Source organism: Ambystoma mexicanum, chromosome 14, assembly GCF_040938575.1.
Source record: "Ambystoma mexicanum isolate Mex_15411 chromosome 14, UKY_AmexF1_1, whole genome shotgun sequence".
Lineage (NCBI taxonomy): Eukaryota > Metazoa > Chordata > Amphibia > Caudata > Ambystomatidae > Ambystoma > Ambystoma mexicanum.
Window position 1 is genome coordinate 100,376,981 of NC_090940.1, and position 23,216 is coordinate 100,400,196.

Genomic DNA, 23,216 nt, shown 5'->3' on the forward strand with positions numbered 1-23,216 from the left:
TGGCTGGGATGGGGTTGTTAAGTCCCCTTGCAACCTATTATGAAAAATATAGTATAAAAACATATTTCTCCTCGTCGAAAGAAGACAAAAAGATCGAGATCACGCAGTGTTTCTCACCACTCGTCATCTTCTCGACATTCGAAGAAAAGGCACCAATAGGGTCGCCGTCAAGTTCCTCCCCAGAACGGGTAAAATGCCTGACCAAATCCGCCTCTCCGACTGAGTGGGAGAGGTTCAGAGTTAAAATGATGCAAGTATTTGAATCGAGAATGCAGCCTTGACCCCCTCGAAGACTTATAAAAACCATGCCCAGGTTGAAAATTTCGACAAGATTAAGGAAAAAACCTGTGCGCCCTCGGGCCCAGGAGGCAAAGAAAAATCTCCCCTATCCTCTAAAGTGGTCGAAGGATCCCTCAAGTTGAGACAAAAATCTTCCTCGAGGACAAAGTTATTGATGCCATTGGTACCGAAAGAATCCTCAACTGACCATAAGTCCTCGACCAGTCTTCAGTAGTGGAGTCCACTTCGGTCGCAGGTTCAAATCCTGCCGTTGCGCGGCTTTCAGCGCTGCGTTCCAGGGATGATCCTGTGGCGATTTCTTCGCTTATCAGGAAGGGATCAGGCCAATTCCGCTGCTGCGAGTCCGAGGGCACAGGGTGGCACAGCAGCAAGGCACCTACAAAGTTTTTCTCCACAGCTGGGCGACAGTGACTGCGTATGCTCTGGTTCAGGCATACTCTACTAATTCCAGACATAGGCATGCTAGGTGTATGAAACTCGGCCAGAGAGTGCCTTATACCCAGAGCTTACAGTCTCCAAACACTGAAGTGTCAACTCGAGACGGCGGCGGTTCCAGGCCAAAGGTCCCGTACGAGCTGGTCAGTTCAATGGGCGATCCAGGAACAGTTCTGAAAAGTCGTGCTTGCGGGTTAAGTTGCAGGTGCTGAGAATAGTTAGTCCCACTATTCAGATGGGTCAAAGCGCCTTTGCAGACCACCTAGGTTTGATCAGAAACGGGTGGGGGGGTCCAACGGGACGACAGCAGGCTCAGGGTGCCAAACCTCCCAGCAGTTCTTCTGCTCTGCTTCTTGGTTTCAGGAAGTTTGGTGTGAACTCAGCTCAACCTGGATTTGGATGTAAGATGCCTTCTCTTATCAAGAATCTCCTTTGCGCCAAATGAATAGGACCCAATGAGGGATCTTCGCACATACAGCCATCCCAGATGTGGAACAATCACGTACCACGGTGGTCCCAGTTATTCCCAGCACACCAGACATCCTGGCACCCAGGATGTGTATTAGAACTGGACAGTCCAGCCCACATCCTGGGCGCAACAACACAAGGCATTCAGAAGCCTGCGAAAGCTTCGGTTTGCGCGGGGTTGCCTGACCAAATAAGGAATTTACTGGTTCTGCTCGACCTGGGGAAGGCAAAAGGACAAGATGACCAAAGGACAGAACCAAGGACCTTGTGGCATGGCCATTTTAGACACTGGCCACTGTCCTGGGCTAAACGTGGTATGTACCATAGAAAAGGGTTAAAAATACATGAAAAGTAACTGGCACCAGCTCTGTCCAAGGCACATGTGTACATTCACTGAAAAATCCTTTGAGGGTGTCTAGGGCCTTAAAAATGAAAAAAGGGACACCAGGGCACTGTACTGTAAGGTACTTTGTGCACTGATAAAATGTTACTACCAAATAGTAACACAGTGAAAGACTAAGGGAAACAGTCTCTCAGTACTGACTGGCTTAAGGGCATGTCCGTTTTCCCATAAAAAAATGAGCAAAAGCCCAGCGGAGTACATCAGAAGGCTGGGCTCCACTGGAAAAAGTCAGGCTCCGATGGTCGGACAACAGCAAAAAGTTGGAGGGTTCACAACTTGAGGGAAAATTGCACATAAATGGAAATCTTTCCTAACACTGGTCTTCCAAGGACTTGCGCTTACTTTCTAAATTGTCCAAAAGAAAGATGGACCATTTATTTAGAAATACAAATCACCCTTATATAACATTTAAAGTGTTGCATAGAGCGTTACCGAGGTCTTATAAAGTTCAAAGTAGTTTATCATTTCTTTTTTTATTTTGTTGTTTTATATTAACCTTAACAAATTTAAAAAATGACCATACAATAGAACCTTAAAATTGTGTAAAGCGTTACAAATTATCATAAAAGCAAATCAAGACACAAGGAAACATTTAAAATATCTTTGTAAAACAACTGTCCGAATAAGTTTGGATAACAAAGGAAAGAGAAAAAGGGGTGAAAACAAATATTTAGGAATCTAAATCTACCGGATTTGAGTGATATTAGATTTCAATGCAGTACAAATACATCAGAATTGATAATCAATTAAGAACACTAAGTATTGATTGGATGCAACACAATATCCATGATTGGTCATCGATTTACATCACTGTAGCATATAAGAGATGCTTCAATTGTATGCAAAAGTCTTGAAAGTGCTAGTAATAATCTAATGCTGTCGCCAATCCTACATCTGGTCTAAAACAACTGTCTTGCAACCTCATTCAATCGGGGCCAATATATGCCTAGTAGATTAAATCTATCAGGTTCGAAGATGGAACAATACAAGACCAAATGTTTAAGGGTTTTAAGTATACCTATACCCTGACAGAATCACTAATAACGATTTTGTGCATTTTCTTCTAGTTTGGTCAAGCAAAGAGTGCGCTCGTAAGTTGGAAAATGATTTAATTTAAACCAAAAGTAAAATCTGTGTGCCTTATCACAATTGAAATTTGAGTAGATAAGCTGGTCTGCTCTTTCTCGGAAAAGTGGCATACACAGCATAAGTTTTATACTTGATGTTAGACTCGATGGTAGAAGTCCAATCTGAGTCAAATTTTCTTTTGACACTAGCTAGCCCTAACATGAGGTCATTTATGGTGGTTCTTATATTATGTAGAGTCTGGTTCATCTCCCCTCCAAAACTATCCAGTGAGGGTACATTGCGTTCAATTCATAGGGTATTCAAATAATGATACAAAGAATTACCCGGAGGTGCAAGCCTTTTGGCATAGCTAGAATGTTTTTGCCATTTGAATCTAGTAGACAGAGATATAAGCACAAATTCATGGCGGATGATGGAGTTGTGTATTGACAGAGCCAGACAAACAAGTTTGTTTCCAAACCGTCCCTTGAATTCTTTCGAGGATGTTGTCTAAGTTCGCCAGGCATGTATCTAAGCCAAACAAAAGAATAGGTTCGATCTTTAACGGATAAAAATCAATAATGGGTAAAAGTGAAAATGTGCAAATTATTTTGGAAATGATCCTCATTTGCGACTGCAAAGGTCTCAACTTAATGTTGAGGGTGGATGACCAGGATTTGATCATATTTATGTCACTGATTGTATATCCCAGATATCTTAAAGACTGTATAGGTTGCTATATAGCATTGGATAGTTTCCATGTGTAGGTTTTGATTTTTTTTTCTCCTATTGATAATGATCATTTTTGGCTTAGCTGAGTTGGCCTGCATCATTTATTGTGAGGCATATGCTGCAAAAATGTTTAATTTATGTTGTAAACCATGCAGTGGTCTGTAAAAAAAAAATATGACCTCATCCGCAAACCCAATCCAGTGCAAACGCAAGCTGCCAAGTCTAATAGCATATAGGGAGTCATCTAGCCATAAATCGTCATTGTCACAGATATAACGATCGAACAGGGTGGATGCAAGATTGCATTCCTGCTTTACTCCTGTCGCCGTTGGTATAGGGGCGGTGATGGCATCCACTTGGTTTATGCGCACTTGGAATGATGTGTTGGTATGCAACAAAGCTACAAGACGTACTGCTTCACCTGGAAAACCCAACTTTAGCATTTTTTTCGCCCAGAGATGGTCTCTAATCACACATTCAAAGGCTGAAGACATATTAAGGGCAGCCATATAGATTGGTCCTGTGTTTATTTTTGATTTGGCCAGAATGTGTGCATTTGAATAGCCATACTAAAGGTGGTGTGCAAAATTGGAAAATTGGATTTGTTCATGTATCCCCATTCACTGTCCATAAGACCAAAGGATGGAACTAGTATTTTCATGACAACCTGTTAATGGTTGGAAAAGGTGGTCAACATAATTTGTGGAGACTGCCTGCGTCTATCTAACTCGCCAAAAAACCAATGCATCAGTCATGGACTGAAGAATAACATGTAAATGATCTGTGGGGGGGGGCTAATTCTCCAAATGTCTACAATCCGTACCGGTCACACAATTGGGTATTGCTTTTGCTAAGGCAGATAGATTCCTAGATAACTTGCAGGAGCGATTCACGACCCTGCCCCATATAATTGCATCACTATGGTCAAGTAAAGAATCCCCAACACAATTTTTGAATCCCGTTGAATCTACTTTTAGTTGATGGCCTTTCATGAATGCAAACTGAAAACCCAAGGAATGATGGGCTAATATGGAAAGTCTTGAATAGGAGGAAAAATATTGATGGAATTACCATCACCTGGCAAAACCCAATTGAGCAGATTCAGCAAGGTGGGTCTCCTGTCGGAATGCCACGTTGATGTCATGGCTCCCCATATATGCTTCCTATGAGTTTTAGAAGGATGGTGAAGTCTGAGGGCATTCCCAATCATCACAATAAGTCTTGTGTGTTATTGTCATATTAACTGTGAACTTAATCGCTCATCTTTCATCTACACCACCTTTCCTGGCCACTTTACCTCCAGCCCAGCAGCTCTATTATTCGTGACAAAGGGGGGACCTCAGCCTCTCACTTACCTTTACCATGCTTGCATAGCTAGATTCCCACATTGTAGTTGTATGCAAATCTTCACTCATTTTATAGATAGATGTTTGTTCATATATTTCAGAATAACCTGAGATCCTAACTAAGTCACAATAACCCCATTTCCCCCCACTCACCAGAAATATAATGGTGTCTCGTACCCCAACAATTCAACACTAACACTTATAACAGATAGTGATCTTCACGAAGGGAATTCTGCTAGCCATCTCAAGGGCTGGAATCCAATCATAAAGTCACAATCAAAGATGATTTCTCCTCACTAGACTGACGTACCTCTAAATATAGTATTCAATTATTCCCATAGAACCAGCATCAAAAAAAGGTTTAAAGCAATCCCAACACCACAAACGTTACAAATCTCAGATTTGCCCACACAAGAAAACTATAATATGCATAACACTTCAGTGTCATAATTGAAGTGCTTGTAGTGGAGTGTTCCATGAATTGTACCTAAGGGGATATCCCAAGGAATAGTATTGAGTCCCAGAACTGCCAGGACTGAAACCTAATATTTCAAGCAAGGAGTTTGCAACCCTTGGTGAGGTGAAGTAATGCTTCTTTCAAGCATGGGTGACTCCAGTTTCACTGCAAATATAATGGAGTAGTCAATACCTTCGGCTTGAAGAACTTATTTAACCTCTGCAAATGTTTTCCTGGAGACTTGTACCTCAGGCGTAAAATCTGGAAATTTGTAAACTGTCCCCTTAATACTGAAACTATTTTTCTCTTGCGAAGTGAAGGATAGTGCCCTGATCTCTGAAGTTCATTAGCCTTTCTGCAATCTGATGTGGAGTAGCTCCTAGCACCAGCCTAGGCATGAGGGCGACCTATGGACCCGCGTGACCATGAGCATTGGTTGATAACGAACATGGACTAAAAATCTTTCAATGGATTGTATTCCCCCTTTGATTCCTCATCTTGATAGAGCCAGCTGCTTGGAAAACTTGACATGAACATGAGGCGAAGTGCAGCTCGGCGTAGTCTCCTCGACTTCGGCATACCTCGATCGTGCCACAACTTGACTCCGAACAGGATCTCAATAATGCATATTTCTGAGGCTTGTGGAATCTGCTTAGATCACATGCTGTGCATAGGCCGACATCTAGTGGAAGCTGCGGAGTATTAGTTTGTTTTTCGAAAGTCGAAAATGGGCGTCGACACAGGGCGTGCCAGTAATACTATCCCTAGTGTGACGTCCACTGTACCCATGATCCCTCACGCGTCTAGGATCCCCAGATTGTTTTTTTCCGCCATTCTGGTCGGAAGCACTTCATCGGAGTTCCCTGGCTTTGCCATATTTGCACTCAAAACTAATTCTAATTTGCCCCGTTTTGTCACCCTTACGTCGATCAGGATCTCGACGCCAAACCGGGGAGGAGATCTACGTCGAAACCCGACGGATTGGGCCTTGAGGCTTCCGCCTCGGCTCGGGCCTGGGCCGCTGGCCTCGGCCCTACAAGTAGGGAGAGTGGGGGGTGGTACACTTCCACACTCGGTTATAGACACCTTCTTACCTACACACACTTGCCCGCTGCCCACAGGCGCGTATGGAGGGTACGCCCTTTCAGTTTTGCCCCAAGTGTAATAAGAAATACCCTTGGGTAGATAAGCACGCTACGTGCAACCTTTGCCTGCCCAGAGACCACCCCGAGGCGGGTTGCAGGGCCTGTAGCAGGTTTAAGACTAAAACTCTTAAGGACCGCTCCACCAAGCGTTGGGCCCACCACGCCAAGCTAGCAGCTATGGAGGCGGAGGGTACCTTCAGCGACGGCAGCGACGCCGGACTTTCGGACGGCGAGGGCACCAAGGCGTCGAAAGACAGCCTAACGCACGTCCCCGGCCTCGGAAGGTCGTCCGTCCCGGCGACTATGGGGAAGTCCCCCGGCGACAAAAGCGTTACACATACACACGCTAAACACAAAAAATCCACCCGAGATTCGACGTCGTCGAAACCTCGGAAAGAGGCACAGAAGGAGCGGTCCGAAAGGACGTCCTCTGGGCGGTCCCGGTCGAGGTCGCCGCACGACGTCAGGCAAGCCTCCACACTTGCACATAGTGCCTCGCCCATTAACATCACGGAAGATCACTCGTCCGGAGACGAACACGACTTCCATCCCCAGCCTGCACCCCAGGGAAAGGGTACATCACTTGGTAGTAAGGAGGGCCCAGTTTCGAAGCCTAGTTCGAAACACAGGGATTCCACCTCCGATCCTCGACGCCAGGCGTCGAAAGATAAGGGAAATGGTAAACACACTTCCACCCACGGGGAAGGGGGTAAGCAGCAAAGGAAACAACCCTTGCAATCCCCCACAACAAGAGAACTGACTTCCCAGTCCAAGTCTTCTCAGGGACAGTCCATAGAAAGTTCCAGCAAGGTCACCCCAAGCTCCAAAATCTGGTCATGCGAGGACATTGACAGAGTAATGTCAAGAATGTCTTCCTTAGCAAATTTCTTCGAAAGACACCCTGACCAACTCCTAGCTTTAAACCCTCAGGAATCTTCTCCCTCAGGTTCAAGGGACCCTATCCCTTCAAATAAAAGGCCCCGGGTCGAGACACCATTAAAGGCTTCAGACCCCTTCGAGGTCCAACCCTATTCTTGCCTTTTCCCTACAGGCCAAGGAGACTCTTCCCTTATAGAGGGTCAGGATTTTGAGACACCAGAAGATCTCGCAGTGTCAGATTACTACGGGGAGGACGAAGACGAGGATGAGCCAGAAAATAGCCCAGATATTTTCAGAATGGACTCACCAGTCGAAAGGGAAGCCCCAGTGTCTGATTCCCCAATAGATAATCAGCCCCTCCTAAATGAACTGCTCTCTCGGGCAGCTAACCACTTCCACATAGACACACAAGGTGTCCAAGAAGAGAGGGACTTCGCGGAGGAACTAATAGGGGAAAGGAAGACAGTAGCCCAGACCATTCCCATCCTGAAATCTATTCAACGCAGAATAGCACCATCCCTTATCAACCCAAACCTGACAAGACCTGTAAACCCGAGAGTAGAGAAGCTGTTTAAAGCAGCCCAGTCGGACCCTCTATATATTAGAGGCCAACTTAAGCCAGACTCTCTAGTCGTAACTAACACCCGCAAGAGAGCTGGAACCCCATTATCTTCCTCGGAGGCTCCCCCCGACAAGGAAAGTAAGAAACTCTATGGTTTTGGTAGAAAAGTAGCTTCCACGGCAGCCTACCAAACCAGAATCGCGAATTCCACCACACTGTTGGCCAGCTACAACTGCCATCAGTGGGAAGAAGTGGCAGCACTAATAGATTCCGCTCCCGAACCCCTTAAGAGCCAGCTATCTCGCATTTGTGCAGAGGGAAGAAACGTCTCAGGCTGCATTTTAAAAGCAACTTTGGACGCCGCAGACAATGCGGGTAGGATTATAGCAGAGGGGACTGTCATCAAAAGACATGCTTGGTTGAGGCAGTCGGGATTCAGAGCAGAAACACAAGCTGCACTCTTAGACAAACCAGTGGAAAGTGATCTCCTGTTTGGAAAGGCAGTCGAGGACGCTCTAAAAAACGCTAAGGAGGAATTCGACACCCTCAAATCCCTTGGCTAGTTAACTACAAAACCACCTAACCAAAGAGGGAACGGCAATTTTCGTCGCCCCCGCGGCCAAAATTCCAATAGAGGAAATAGCTATTCCCACACCCAGGGTACACAGTGGAACACCAACTCACAACAGTCTACCCAGGGGTATGGTAGGGCTAGTAGAAGAGGACGTGGTAGAGGCAGAGGCAGCCCCAGTAAAGGAGGCGGCACGCCTCCACCCAAGCAGTGACGCTCATTTCAGGCTCCCTTCCCATGCAACCCCAGTAGGGGGACGAATATCCAGCTTCACCCAGGCATGGGAAGGGATAACATCCGACAGATGGGTGCTGTCAACGGTATCCAAGGGGTACTGTATAGAACTACTGCAACGTCCCCGAAACCATCCTCCAAGACAAAAAGTCCACTCTTTAGAACATCAGAAGATCCTCCTCGAGGAGATCTACAATCTGCTCCTAAAGGACGCGATAGAACTCGTCCCAGGACACCAGGTAAACAAGGGTATCTATTCAACTTACTTCCTTGTGCCAAAGAAAGATTTAACAATGCGCCCAGTATTGGACTTACGGCCTGCCAACAAGTATGTCAAGCCCCAAAGATTCCGTATGACCACGCTACAAGAGGTAATCCCACTCCTAAAAAAGGGGGATTACATGGCAACCTTGGATATGAAAGATGCCTATTTTCATATTTCCATGCTCCCGGCGCACAGAAAATACTTGCGCTTCAAGGTGGACAGTCGCCACTACCAATTCAAGGTACTGCCCTTCGGGATAGCTTCAGCACCAAGGGTATTCACCAAGGTACTGGCGGTGGCAGCTGCACACCTACGTAGGGAGGCAATCCCAGTGTACCCTTATCTGGACGACTGGCTCATAACGGGGGAAACCCCAGGAATCTGCAGGTCAAACATTCAGAGGACTATCGACCTCCTCCACGAATTAGGCTTCTCTATCAACGAGAAAAAGTCAAGTCTGGTGCCAAGCACCTCAAAACAGTTTCTAGGAGCTATCCTAGATACTCAGAAAGAATTGACCTTCCCTTCGGAAGAAAGAATTCGGAATATACTTCTGCAAATTCCGCATTATCAGTCAGGTCAACAGATAACAGTACGCAAAGCTATGCGGTTACTGGGCATGATGGCGTCATGCATTTACCTGGTCCCCCACGCGCGTCTGCGCATGCGTCCCATGCAGGAATGGTTGGCGAAACAGTGGTCTCAGGCAAGTGGTCAGTGGGACGATCTAGTGGTCGTTTCGCCAACACTCGTACAGAGCCTACACTGGTGGACAAGAGAGAATCTCGCAAAGGGGAAACCCTTTTACGATCCCGAAGTACAGGCAGTGGTGACTACAGATGCATGCCTGACTGGGTGGGGAGCTCACCATCTCCACCACACAGCTCAGGGTCTCTGGTCTCACTCAGTAGCCAAGAACCACATCAATCTGCTAGAGCTTCTGGCAGTATTCCGAGCGCTGCAGGCGTTCGAGCCCCATCTACTGAACTTGTCGGTGCAGATCAGGACGGACAGCACGACAGCCATGTTCTATCTGAACAAGCAAGGAGGGACTCGTTCGCCAAATCTGTCCAAGCTTGCCCAGAAAATATGGATATGGGCACTCAGACGGAACATCTTCCTGTCATCGCAACATGTTCCAGGGGAGCTCAATTCCCTAGCGGATGCTCTAAGCAGAGACTCCCTCCCAGAAGAACACGAATGGGTCCTTCACAGAGACGTAGTAGAAGATCTCTTCTCTCAGTGGGGTTTCCCCACTATAGACCTATTCGCCACAAGCGAAAACAAACAATGCCCAGGATTTGCATCCAGGTTCCCCCAAACGGACTCCCAGGGAAATGCCCTGTGGATGAACTGGTCAGGGATGTTTGCGTACGCTTTTCCACCAACTCCTCTCATCAGGAAGGTGGTGTACAAGATGAACAAGGAATCAATGACGCTCATCCTAGTTGCTCCCATGTGGGCGAGACAACCATGGTTTCCACATCTACGCAGGATGGCGGTGTGCGAGCCCATCAGACTCCCAGCCTGGTACAACCTTCTGTCCCAGCAACAAGGTCAAACAGTCCATCAGGAACCCAACTCTATGAACCTAGCAGCATGGCTCCTGAAGTCATAGAGTTTGGACATCTCAAATTACCACAGAGGTGTATGGACATTCTAAAAGAGTCCAGGAAACCAAATACAAGACACTGTTACTTTAACAAGTGGAAAAGATTCGTTATCTGGTGCCAGAATAAACCAATCAACCCGGTTGATTGCACTCCTTCCAACGTTGTAACATACATGCTCCACCTGCTGGATGCAGGGTTGGTTTTTAACTCTCTGAAAGTACACCTGGCAGCCCTCTCGGCTTACACCACATCCCATAACAGGGTCTCGTGGTGGAAAGTACCTGTGGTTAAAGCCTTCATGGAAGGAGTAAAGAGACTTCACCCTCCTATTTCGAACCCACCGCCAGGATGGGACCTCAACGTGGTGCTAGCTAAGCTCATGGGCCCCCCCTTCGAACCCATGCATAAAAGTAGTCTCAAACACCTGACTTATAAAACGGCCTTCTTAGTAGCCATTACCTCCATAAGAAGGGTCAGTGAAATTCAGGCTCTGTCAGTGCAAGATCCTTTCTTTACTATCCACAAGGACAAACTGGTTTTACGCACACACCCTAGGTTCTCACCAGAATTCATATCCAAGTTCCATGTAAACCAGTCCATCGAGCTTCCGGCTTTCTTCCAAAACCCACAAAGCTCGGCTGAGGTGAAACTACACACCCTAGATGTGCGTAGGGCGGTCTTATACTATATAAATAAAACCAGACCGCTAAGGAAAACAGATCAACTGTTTGTCTCCGTAGCTACAGGCAGAGAGGGGGATCGCGTCTCTAAGGGCGCTATCTCTAAGTGGATTATCAACTGTATACAGCTGTGTTACTCTCTTTCTGGAAAGACTCTGCCTTTTACGCCAAGGGCCCACTCTACTAAAGGCATTGGGGCCACTCTGGCTTTCATTGCAAATGTTCCCCTCGACACCATTTGCAAAGCAGCTACTTGGAGCTCTATTCACACTTTTACTCAGCATTACTGCATTGACACTCATTCCAAGACAGATACACAAGTGGGACAAGCGGTTCTAAGACACCTGTTTGCTCATGACCCTTCTCACATCCCACCTCCTTCTTCTGGTACTGCTCGCTAATCTATGCACAGCATGTGATCTAAGCAGATTCCACAAGCCTCAGAAGGGATACATTACTCACCGTAATCGTATTTCTGATGCTTGTATCTGCTTAGATTCACATGCGACCCACCCTTCCTCCCCTCCGAGAGAAGGCGCATGGTTGCTTGTAGTCTTACCTTTCTGTCTATCTGCTTGGACTATCTGTACTCACGCTACTCCTCATGCTACCTCATGTCAGGAAAAACACAATCTGGGGATCCTAGACGCGTGAGGGATCATGGGTACAGTGGACGTCACACTAGGGATAGTATTACTGGCACGCCCTGTGTCGACGCCCATTTTCGACTTTCGAAAAACAAACTGTAATACTCCGCAGCTTCCACTAGATGTCGGCCTATGCACAGCATGTGAATCTAAGCAGATACAAGCATCAGAAATACGATTACGGTGAGTAATGTATCCCATATCATCACTACTACCCATACCTCAGTTCCGTTTTTCTGTGTGCTCAATAAACGGTTTTCGGAACACGGCTCAAAATGATTTCGACAATTTCTTCTGTGCAAGTATGTGTTGGCCCAAACCTTTGGGATTCAAACGCTGCAGGGACTGCAACTCAGAAATGTCCATCACGGACCCCCACAACATTTGTGTGATGTGTCTTCAGGTGGAACACAATACAGTGCAATATGGTTCCGGTCAGTCAATGAACCCGAAGGCTCTGAGGGAGCGGTTGGCCAAACTGGCACTAGGAAGCCCCCCCCCCCCTTTGAAATTGACAGCCAGGACGGCCACCAAATCCTCAGGTGCTGACAACGAACGGCCTACTCCAGATGAAAAAAGACAGGGGACAGAGGAAGCAAAAAATAGATCACACTCGCACAGTGAATCTTGCCACCCTTCTTCCTAATCCTGCCACAAGAAATGAAAGCCACTCGGGCACAGGCTCAACGCCAACATCTTACCCAGCTAAGGGGGCACCTAAGGCAGAATGGAATGAGTTTAAGCAGCAACTGTTGCAGCTCTTTGAGAAGGCTGCAGAAGGTATGGCTTCAGCCTAGACACTAGACGACAGACACCAGCTGTGCCCAGAGTTTCTGGCACCAAAGTGTCTAAGATAGGTCATATGCCCGCAATCTCGTCCCAAGCCATCTCTTTTGACTGACCGACAAATACTTCAACTGGGTCTGCCCTATCAGTACTGACACAGGACATTTGTGTCAGTACTGACACAAATCTGTTTTTTGAGTTGATGAGAACTATCTTTGATAAGGAGAGAGATCCTATCCCTTCTTGGATTGAACCCTGGCAGGCGCTGAGCTATACCACATGCTAGACTTCCTGACCGACCAGTCAGATCTTCTAGAGCTAGCGGCAGGGTTGAAAAATCCGAGCTGGATGGACACATCCCCTGACATGTAACGGGCATCACCTTGCGTCATCGAACGCTCAATACAGGAAAGTGGTTGAGAAGGTGGTCATAGCTCTCGACCTTGGAGCCCCATCCAGGCCTCTACAATAGTATGACGTGATAGATATCCTGGACAAGGGACCACAGTTGTAGAGAGCTCTGCCCTTCAGCGCAGCAATATCAGACCCAATTGGCACATTACGGCAACTACAGTGATCAATGGTGACCTGATGAAAAAGTACAAGCTGGCAAGAGGTGATTCGCTTTTCTTCATGAACCACGGGACCCCTGAAAGACTGGTAGTCAAGGCCACGACTGTGCACTGGAGGCAGTCAACCTCTAACATCCCTACAGACAGGAAGTCAAAGAAAACAGGTGCCCTCTGAAAGAAAGTATTTGCATCAGAGAGTATGGTACTGAAGGTATACCTGCTTGACTGTGCTTTTGCCAAGTACTCTCACATATTGTGGAAAACTCTTTTGATTGCATCCGACCATCTACCCGCCCAAAGAGAGAGTGAGAGTTGGGTTTGTGGACATAGTGAATGTAGGCAAGACGGTGGCATGCCAAGCCCTTTAGGTGATCGACGGGGATATCGATGGTGCTTCAGAGGGCCCTTTACCTTTCAGGTTTCTCCCCAAATGGACAGGCCAATATCCTAGCTCTCTTTTGGTGGTGAGCATCTCTTTGGTCCAAAGGCTGACGAGTCCCTAGAAAGATTTAAAGAATCTAAGCTCACAGTAAAGTAGCTGGGACGGGCAGTCGGGCAACCCATTTAGCAGTCCTTTTTGTTTATTTTTCGAGGGGCAGTGGTTTTACTCGCCATACCCCCTTCATAAGGAGGGCTCAGCTGCTCAAAGGCCGAAGATGATTTTCACACCCTGGCGGGGATTAGGGGTGCAGTGAATGGCCAGTCTTTATCAGCCTAGGCAAATGGGGCGCTGGCAACCGTGAACCCCCGATGCATACTCCTCCTATGCTTCTCTGGTTGGAGGAAGAACCTCTGGGCACTAAGAAAGGTGGAAGGAGGTTACCTCCAATGCCTGGGTCCTTCAGTTGGTCAAGTTGAGATTTTGCTACCCGTGTTTCAGAAGTCCACGGGACAGACCACCACCTCTTCCTTGGTCTGATCCTGGACCATGGGGCCTTGAAGATGTTTTTGAAGAAAGACAAGTTCAGGATGGTTGCCCTGAGGAAGATTCTCCCAGGACTGGCTTGTGTCACTGGACCTTCAGGATGCCTATTTTCGCATGCTGATCCACCTAAAGCACAGGCAATTCCTAAGGTTTGCCATTAGGGGCACTCCTTATTAGTTCAAAGTGCTCCCCTTTGGCCTGACCTCCCCTCCCAGCAGATTCTCCAAGCGGATGGCAGTGGTAGAGGCCCTGGCGTCTTTGTATTACCATACTTGGACTGGCTGATCTGAGGGTGCTTCCCAGGCAAGTTTGCAAGCACCTTGAGGGAACTGTGATGAATCCCAGGGTGTCTTCAATGCTTACGTAGGAGGAGCCCCTTCCCATGAGGTCAGGGAGGTGAGGCCGCTACTTGATAGCCCCCCTGGTGGTGGTACTCAGCAGGTAGATCTCATGAGAAGGGGAAGCTCCCTATGGGACCAGTGACCACTATTGTGGGATAACATGGTAAACGCCTAACACCTACACCTCTCCTTCACCCCCCCCCCTCTCTCTCTCCACCCCTACCCCCCTATCCCATGTTTGTTTATTTATTTGATAAGGCGCACCAAACCCTTGGTTAGCCGGGTGCAAACAGTACAAGAAAACTTAGCTTGGTTACATAGCATGAACAGGTGCAACAGATAAGTACCAAAGGTGCATACATACAAGTAGTGCAGGGGCTGTTATGGCTGTTGGCATGTGCTGTTATAAGATGCAAGAAGTAGAAAGGACTGAGACCAGGAAGATTGGAGGTAGCAATCATGAAGCTCCAAGCCAAGAAACTGGCGAGGAAGAGGTGTGGATCTGCAGGGATCCATCAGAAGAATGGAACCACAGACCTTAAGGGATACCAACATAAAAACTGACGACAGCCTCACCCAAAAAGCAGATCCACCCTGAAGGAACCAAGAGGGTGGTAGATGCTCGCTGCAGAGACCCGCAGGGGGAGAGCGAAAAGTGAGAATCAGTGTCCAGGGGACACAGGAACAGACAGAGAACCAAGGGGCTGGCTGGAGAGAACGCCAGCAGTGCTGTGCTGCAGGACAATGCAGTCTGGCAAAGAGAGGCGCGCTTAACAGGGTCAGAAGCCGCTGACCCTCTGCAGTACGCCCGTAGGGAGACCCAGGGTGCCAGCGAGCAAGAGAAACACAGGGAAGCTGGAGACCGACCGCAATGCTGCAGCCAAGACCCTAAAGGTATTGGGTGGCTGGGCGTATGGTTGAGGAGGTGCGAGGGGGGCAGAGGTTACAAGGAGCCATAAAGGCAAAAGCAAATAGAAAGTGGAGGAAAGAGGATGTTAGACAAGATTGTGTGCAGTATCCTTTGGAAGACTACAGAAACTTTGACCTCCTGGCAATAGGAACTCAACCTGTGGTACAAGTCTGTACTACACATGTTGGTTGTGTGGCTGAGCAGCCAGGCTTACCTCAAGGGTTGTAACACAGAATTTCACAGTGACAGTTATTCAAATAAACACTTATACTCAAGGTTTCTTGATTAAACAATGATTTATTTAACAGTCTGTTATATAGGCCTTCTTCAGAACGGAGCAAAACATGTAACAATTATAATACACTTCAAAACACTGTTGCTTTAAATCAGATGATACCCATTGGGAATGGCACACAGACACTTCCTACACCCTCGGGTGACTTAAATAGCTAGGACACTGTGGACATTGATTTATCACTGGTACATTTAGAGCGATCTTGAGTTTGGGTGTCAAGAATTGGGTAGAGGAATAAAACTATGGTTAACAAATAGTTCATAAACTGGTAAGTACTTTTAAAACCTTCCAATGCAAAGTAAATTACCCTTTCCTGGAGGAAAGGCAAAAGCACAAAGTCAGAGGTAGAAGAGTCTCTCAGGGAGCCAGGACAGTCAATGTTAGTTGAACAAAGTCTAGGGGAGCTCAAGATCTTCTTTGCAGGCAAGTAAAAGTCTTGCACAATGTTTTTAGAACAGTTTGTTGGAATAAGATTCACAAGAAGGGCCACAAGCTGGAAGGCTCGTGAGGGACAAAGCTGCAAGCAACTCTGCAATGGCAACCAAGACAAGTCTCAACTGAGAACAAGTAAGGCTACACAAAAAGATGCAAGTCCTCTTAGGTTTACAGTACATTTGGTTCGAAGAAATGAGTCCAGCTGGCTTCTGTTCCTGTGTGGCTCTGCAGATCCTGTTGTTGCTGGGCCTCAGTCGTGGGGACAAGAGGGAGGACGTCTGGGGACTCCTGCAACACAATCGGAAGGTCGGTGGCAGCAAAGGTCAAACTTCAATTCAGCGGCACTTCGCGGTTTCAGCTCCTCGCGTCTATAGCAAATAGCAACACCGCAGTTCTCGGATACCACTTCAGACTTTCCTCGCATCTGGGGTCCAGCACTCTGTTCAAGTGGCTCAGGCTTAGTCAGTCCTGCTTCAGGGAAGTCTGGAGGATCTTCCTGGCGCTCAGGTCCAATTTAAAAGCGATGCACTCAATCTGGTGTTCCTCTCCCTGGCACTTTGGTTCCTGCAGCAGTGGAAGTACAGCCAGCTCCAATAGGATGTCCAGATGAGTTCACTTTGGGGTTGATTGGTCCCACCAACCCAAGGGGAGAAGTCGGCCTTGCAGGGCTTCTCTAGTCGAAATGAATTTGGAGATTCAGCACAGCAGCAGGGCTTCATCAGGCGAACCAATGGTCCAGGAGCTGCAGCAGGTGTCTCTTCCAAATTCTTCTTCGGATTCCTTCGTCCAGTGGTCGATCTGCCTTCCAAGCCAAAATGCCTCACCTTTTATGCAGGTTTCTCCCATTCATTCCAGCATAGCTGTCAATCACACAGCAGGGTGGCTGTCCTCCAAGGACAGCCATCCGGCCAATCACCTTTGGGTGCATTTGTGTAACCAAGGGGATTAAGCACAGAGAGTTTTGGGCACCTCCCTCTCTGCCCCTGCCAGACATACTGGAGCCAGTGGTGGGATTCACTTCTGAATCCCGCCAAAGACAAAATGAACAAAGGGACCAAACCTGGTTTGGCATGCAGAGTAAATCTCAAGAAGGACCTTTCCAACAAGAAATGACGAAAAAAGATGACCAGGGCCATTTTGACAAAATGGTCACACATGGGTGCCTTACTGCAGCTGCGAACGCAGCCTGTGGTTGAAACACACAATGGTAGTAAAAGGTAAACCAATGCCACCAGCCATTTATTGTAGAAAGGTTAACATAAAAATGTTACATGAGAAACTATACAAAGGGGGGATACTAAGCACCCTATAGTAAGAAGTGTGTGCTGGGTCTAGAAAGTTACAAAATGTAAGTAAAGTCATTTTCACTCCACTGCTCTTGGAAACAGTAGTTTGGCCAAGAGAAGGTATTTAAACATTTGGGAAATCTAAGAGAATTCCCTGTGCCACTGCACTGAAGGTGCTGTGTGTCACAATGTAAAGATGATGCCTATGGAGTTTGTCAGACTCCAAAGTCAAAAGAAACAGAGTCCAAATCATAGAAAAATACATGAGAGAGTGGGGACAAAATGTCTCACTCTCTCCAGGCTAGAAAATAAAAGTCCTAAAGTCCAGCAAAAGAGCTTGGGGTCTCTAAGGTAGAAGGGAATTGGTACATTTTTGAGAATTCTCCCTAACGGAGGATAACCCCCATGCGACATTGACAAGAATATTGTTAAGGCACTATAACAAGGAGACTATGGTCTGGGTCTCTTACAGGAGAAGGACATATCACGTAACTAGGTCACCCAATGTTCTTCATGGCAGTACATGAAGAGAAAGCAACCCAGGACTGTCCAATATCAGAAGAGGGTGTGAAGAAAGCTGTAAGAATAATTCCTTTGAACGCAGTACTTGGCAGGTCCGCAAATGAGAATAAGACACTAGGGAAGTAAAACATATGAACACAGAACTTGGCAGGAGAGTAAACCAAGACTGTGTTTGAGACAGAGTACTTGGTAAAGAAAGGAGCCAGGTCTACCACCCAGGGTCAGGGACCCACGACAGTTTGGAGAAGCATCCAAACCACTCTTCTTCATCACAGTGCCTGGTAGAGAAGAGAACAAGGTCTGCCAACCCGGTTCAGGGACCCAATACAGTTTGGAGAAGGATCCAGACCACTCTTCATCGCAGCACCTGGTAGCAAAAGTAACAAAGTTGATCACCCATGGTCTGGAACCCTCAGAGACGAGAAAAGCCTAAGAAAAGCTGGTTGGGGAAGGCAGATATTCCCCCACTGATTTGTGAACTGTACCATAAGCCTGAGGAAAGCTGGGGAGGCATTCTCCCAACATTTGAGGAACGTTACTCGAAGCATGAGGAAGGCTGGGAAGGGAGACTTTCCCACCGGTGGAAACTGAACTTTGAGAACTTTCAAACCAAGAACTATCGGTTGTCCAGGGGAAGGGAGCCATTCCTCTGGATCAGGAAGATATCCTTTTGATTTAGTTTAACATAAAATGTGAGGGACAGAAATAGGATTCTGACATAGGACTGTGAACTTTTTCTTTTGACATCCTGACTCTGATATAAGTATTTTGGGTTTTTATTTTTTGTTCTCTCTTAAATAAAGGTTTATGCCAACCACCATGACCCCTACGTGTCAGTTCTACTCCTGCACCCTTACAACACCTGCTCACTGCTTCACAGCTTGGGTTTCTTCCTAACTTTGCAGAAGTTCCACACTATGCACATGTGTAAGGGGTCAAATGTATTGGCGCAGTCCTGACCAATAGTGTGGGGAGTATTTTCCCCCTGGTGAAAGTTTAACCAGCATCCGACAGATGCTCACACTGTTCTAGAGCTCTGCCAGTCTACCAGCATCCGCCTTCCACGGCCTCTTGGATCTCATGGCCTTCTCCAGAAGCCAGACTAGAATGCAATTCCTTCATTGTCATCTGAGGAGTCAATGGTCACGCTATTTCTGCAAAATGTTTGATGTCCACTCGATATCTAGCGTAGTGGCCAGTGACCTCTCTTGGTGGGCCACCAGAGAGAGATTGATGGCAAGGGCTAGTCCTTCTGGCCAGAGGCACTTCTGTTCATGAATGCTGTCTTGCAGGACTGGAGCGCTCACTTCAGGGATCTGCAGGTCAGCTGTCTTTGGTCCAAGGTGGATTGTCGCTGGCATATCAGCCTGCTGGAGGTGCGAGGGGATAAATGTCCTGATCCTGACAGACAACACAGTGACCATGCTCTCAACAAACGGGTAGGTGTTCGGTCAAAACCCTTGTGCATGGAGACCATGTGGATGTGATTCTGGCTACTCGAGAACAAGATCTCACTCTCATCAACCTATTTGGCAGATGTAGAATATGGGATGGCAGACGCTCTTAGCAGGCAGAGCATGGTCTCTCATGAATGGGAGATATGCCCAGAGGACATTAGAGATCTTCACCCTTTGGGGATCCTGTCAAGAGACCTATTTGTGAGGAGAATGTGAAGTGCAAACAGTTCTGCTTGAGAATTTTCCCTAGGGAGACATTGGGCGACGCTTTCCTAGTTCAGTGGATTTTCGACCTCACTACTTCTTTCCACAGATTTTCGGTCATCGCCTGGGTTCTCACGAGTTTGAGGTGGTTTCGGGCATACCGGATCCAAATTGCCCAAATTGGGCAAGAAGGATGTGGTATCTGAACCTTCTGAAGTTGCCAGTCTGCCCACAACGCCGGCTTCCTCAGAGACTGGATGTCATCTTAGTCGGTGGGTTGAGTGCTCCACACGAATCGGGAGTATCTCAACCTACATTGGGAGGCTGTGTTATGAGGACTGGGACCTAAAGTTCAGGGTTTTAAATGTGCTGTTGGCTGTGCGCAGGCCTCGCACCAGGTCTATTTTCATGTAAATATGTTGAAGGTTTTTTCCCCCTTGCTAAAGGCATAGTTGAAGGCTATTTGGTTCCCTTATCCTTATTTAAGAGGTCCTCTGTGCAGGGTTCCTTTTTTCTCCATTCTGGTGATGGCCCAGTTTTTGAAGAGCCTTATAAATACGTTTCCTCAAAAACCTTTGGTGTCCCAACTTTTATATTTAGTTCTTTCCTTTCGGATGTTGACTCCATTTGAGCCTTTGCATTCCGCATCTACCAGGCTGCTCACTTTGAAGAGGGCCTTTCTGGTGGCCATAATGTAAGGCATCAGCGAGCTCTGGACACTTTCGTGCCAGCCACCGTTTCTAAAGATTTCTTCCAAGGCAGATGGTTTCGCTAAAAGTCAGACTCCAATTTCTGCGGAAGGTGGTTTTGCATTTCCACATTTATCAAAGCGTAGAGTTAGCAGTTTCCTTCCGCCACCTCACCCCTCCAAGCATGAGCAGATGCCCCATATGCTGAACCCCAAGAGGGGGCTTTGAGTTTTTATGTGGCCAGAACAGCCACTTTTAGAAGGGATGGTTTGCTATTTGTTGCATTGTTCCTGTCCTGAAAGGGACAAGTAGCAGAACAGAGTATATTGGATTATCCTATGCATTACGGAATGCTATGAGAGGGCAGGAAAAGATGCCGCTGGGCAGACACCAGAGGTGTATCTGCTTCCTCTGCATTGCAGAGGGAGTGCTGGTTATGGACATTTGTCGAACAGTGACACCTTTCACACCTTTTCTAAACATTATAGCCTGGATCTTGGCCAGGGTAGAGATGCCGTCTTTGGCAGCGCAGTGTTACAGAGCCTCCTGGTTTAGGCTTCCATCCCGCTGCCTGACATTGGTATTGCTTTGGCAGTCTATCAAGATGACGAATCTGTGGGAGAAGGGAATTCATTGGAGGAGAAATTACTTTCCAGTAATGTTAGTTCTATGGATTCCACTCCCACAGATTCATTATCACTCTCTCTATGTATGTATGTATGCATGTATATATAGTTATTGAAACATATGTTTGATGAAGTAATAAGTCTCATGTGCCTAGTCATTACCAAAAAAGGGAGATTTTTGAAGGTGTTCTCCTGGTTTGTGGTTCAGTGTACGGGAATTGACTGTAGAGCATAAGGGGGGAAAGGTGGTGAACTGAGGTATTGGGAGCATAGTGATGCTGTATATATCACGGACGTCCTGTCCAGAATAGTGCTGTGAACGAGATATGCAGATGCCTAAGGGACCGCGCTGAACTGCACTATGCCCCTGTTGAATTTTCACAAGCCGTTTCCACCAAGGACGATGTTCTATAAAGATAAGCAATCTTTGGGAGAAGCATCCATCAAAAGAACATTACATGTAAGTAATTTATCCTTTGAGGGACTAATCAAGGGCTCAATTGACTTGATGGTTGTGGATGCATGGAGCCCTGTAATGCAGATATTATTCCTACAGGGTCAGCTCTCCAAGTCCTTTTTAGCATCAATTGTTTTAGGGAGTGTCTGCATATCAAACCGCGGAGGACAAGCTATGTGAAGAGTCCTCAACTTCAGAAATTCTGATCTCCGCTGCATCATCGCGGTCTGTGCTTGGCTAGTCGGGCCAGGAAGTGACCCACCTTACAAGTCAGGGTCTCCATTTTGGCATCCAGTGAGCAAATAACCCCCATGAGCTTTAATAATTTTTTTTATACCTAGACCTAATTCCAGACAGCCCTTCTCTCTATTTGATCACCCTGCAGCATGCTAGCTTACTTTGCAGCAGCACTGTCTTTCGCCCTCTTAGTCACTGATATATCGTCAAAGGACTCTGGTGTTTTTTCAGTTTGCCAATATCATCAGAGGCGAGTAGAAGAGGTAGACTATTCTGGTTCTACCTGCTTCCAATGATGCTGCTGCACAAACCAGTTATCAGTGTTATGCGATTTCTGGTCTATGGTAATGTGTGATTCAAACAATCAAACTGAAACCCCAGTTTTTTGCAGCAAGATATGTATTACTATCTTCCCAATGGAGCGGATAGTGTAAATTGCCTTATCTGCTCACCCCCACACCTGGAGTGCGGTGCCCTAGCTGGGTATTAATATCTGCTCGTCGAGAATCGCATTGGTCCAGATCACCTTTGGTGGAACAACCAGGTAGACCTGGCTCGGGTATTAATATCTGCTCGTCGAGAATCGCATTGGTCCAGATCACCTTCGGTGGAACAACCAGGTGGACCTGGCTCTCTCGGGCCACTCTGCAGAAATCAAGCCGCGTTCCGTGGACCATGCACAGATTAGTGCGTGGCCTCTAGCTTAGTCCTGTAACTGGCCGTGCATCCCACTGTAGGCCACTGCACCAACCGCACAGCCGGCCCGGTGCTTGCGAGGTGAAAAACCTGCAGAGAACATGTGTGGCCCAGCCAGGAAGACACCACCAGCCACTTCCTTGCAACATCCCATCTCCCTACTGTTGAGCTTCCGTCCTTCCAAGCAGCACCTATCCCGACCTCAGCAATCCTCTGATGACTGCGTTGCTACCAGGCTCCATCAGCCCTCCTGTGCAGTGCACCACACCATCAGGTAAGAAAATGAACACCTGCCCTGAGCTCACAGGATCTTTTGGGGCACACAGTCCACTGTTCCTCGCTCAATAATCCGACTCTAAGCGGGATTTAACAGTAGAAGGAGCCAGCCCACTCCTCGCTGAGCGACCACCATCTTGGTTGGGCCTGCAAGCTCCTCCGACCCCTTTAGGAACTATTTTTAAACTTGTTTACTTTCTCTTGCTTTTCTATCTCACTTAGCGTCATTTCGTAGATTTTAGGTTACTGGTTTCAAGTGTCACTATTGTTCTTGGCGTATGCTTTTCTTTTTTTTATTTTATCTGTATGGCTTTTCGTTAGTCTTAAACACATTTATTTTAAAATGCCCACAGCTTTCAGTATGGTTGGGCTCTATTACATATTATTAAAAAAGCAAATGCAAATGGGCTACTTGCCTTCTTATGGCCCAGTCAATATCTGGCGAAACTGGCAGAAATGTCCTAAACCAGTGCAACTGTTCTTTGTTACATCAATCTGTACAGCAAGGGTTAATGAGCCAAGTAAGAGACTAAATAGTCTCCTAAAACGAGTGTACTGAGGATCATCCTATCTATCCTCTTTCGGTAAAGGCCTGGTGAGTCGGACCCTACTGGGGTTGAGGGTAGATTTCCAAGTTAGTAACATTGTAATGCAATTTTCACGGATGAATTGTTTGAAGTAAATCACAGTTGTGTTT

At 47.0% G+C, this 23,216-nt stretch overlaps 1 protein-coding gene across 4 annotated transcripts in view; it reads left to right on the forward strand.

Moving 5' to 3' along the window:
* SIPA1L1 (signal induced proliferation associated 1 like 1) overlaps window positions 1-23,216 on the forward strand; it is a 1,823,374-nt gene that overhangs the window by 1,796,398 nt on the left and 3,760 nt on the right. The gene's annotated exons all lie outside the window — the stretch shown is intronic.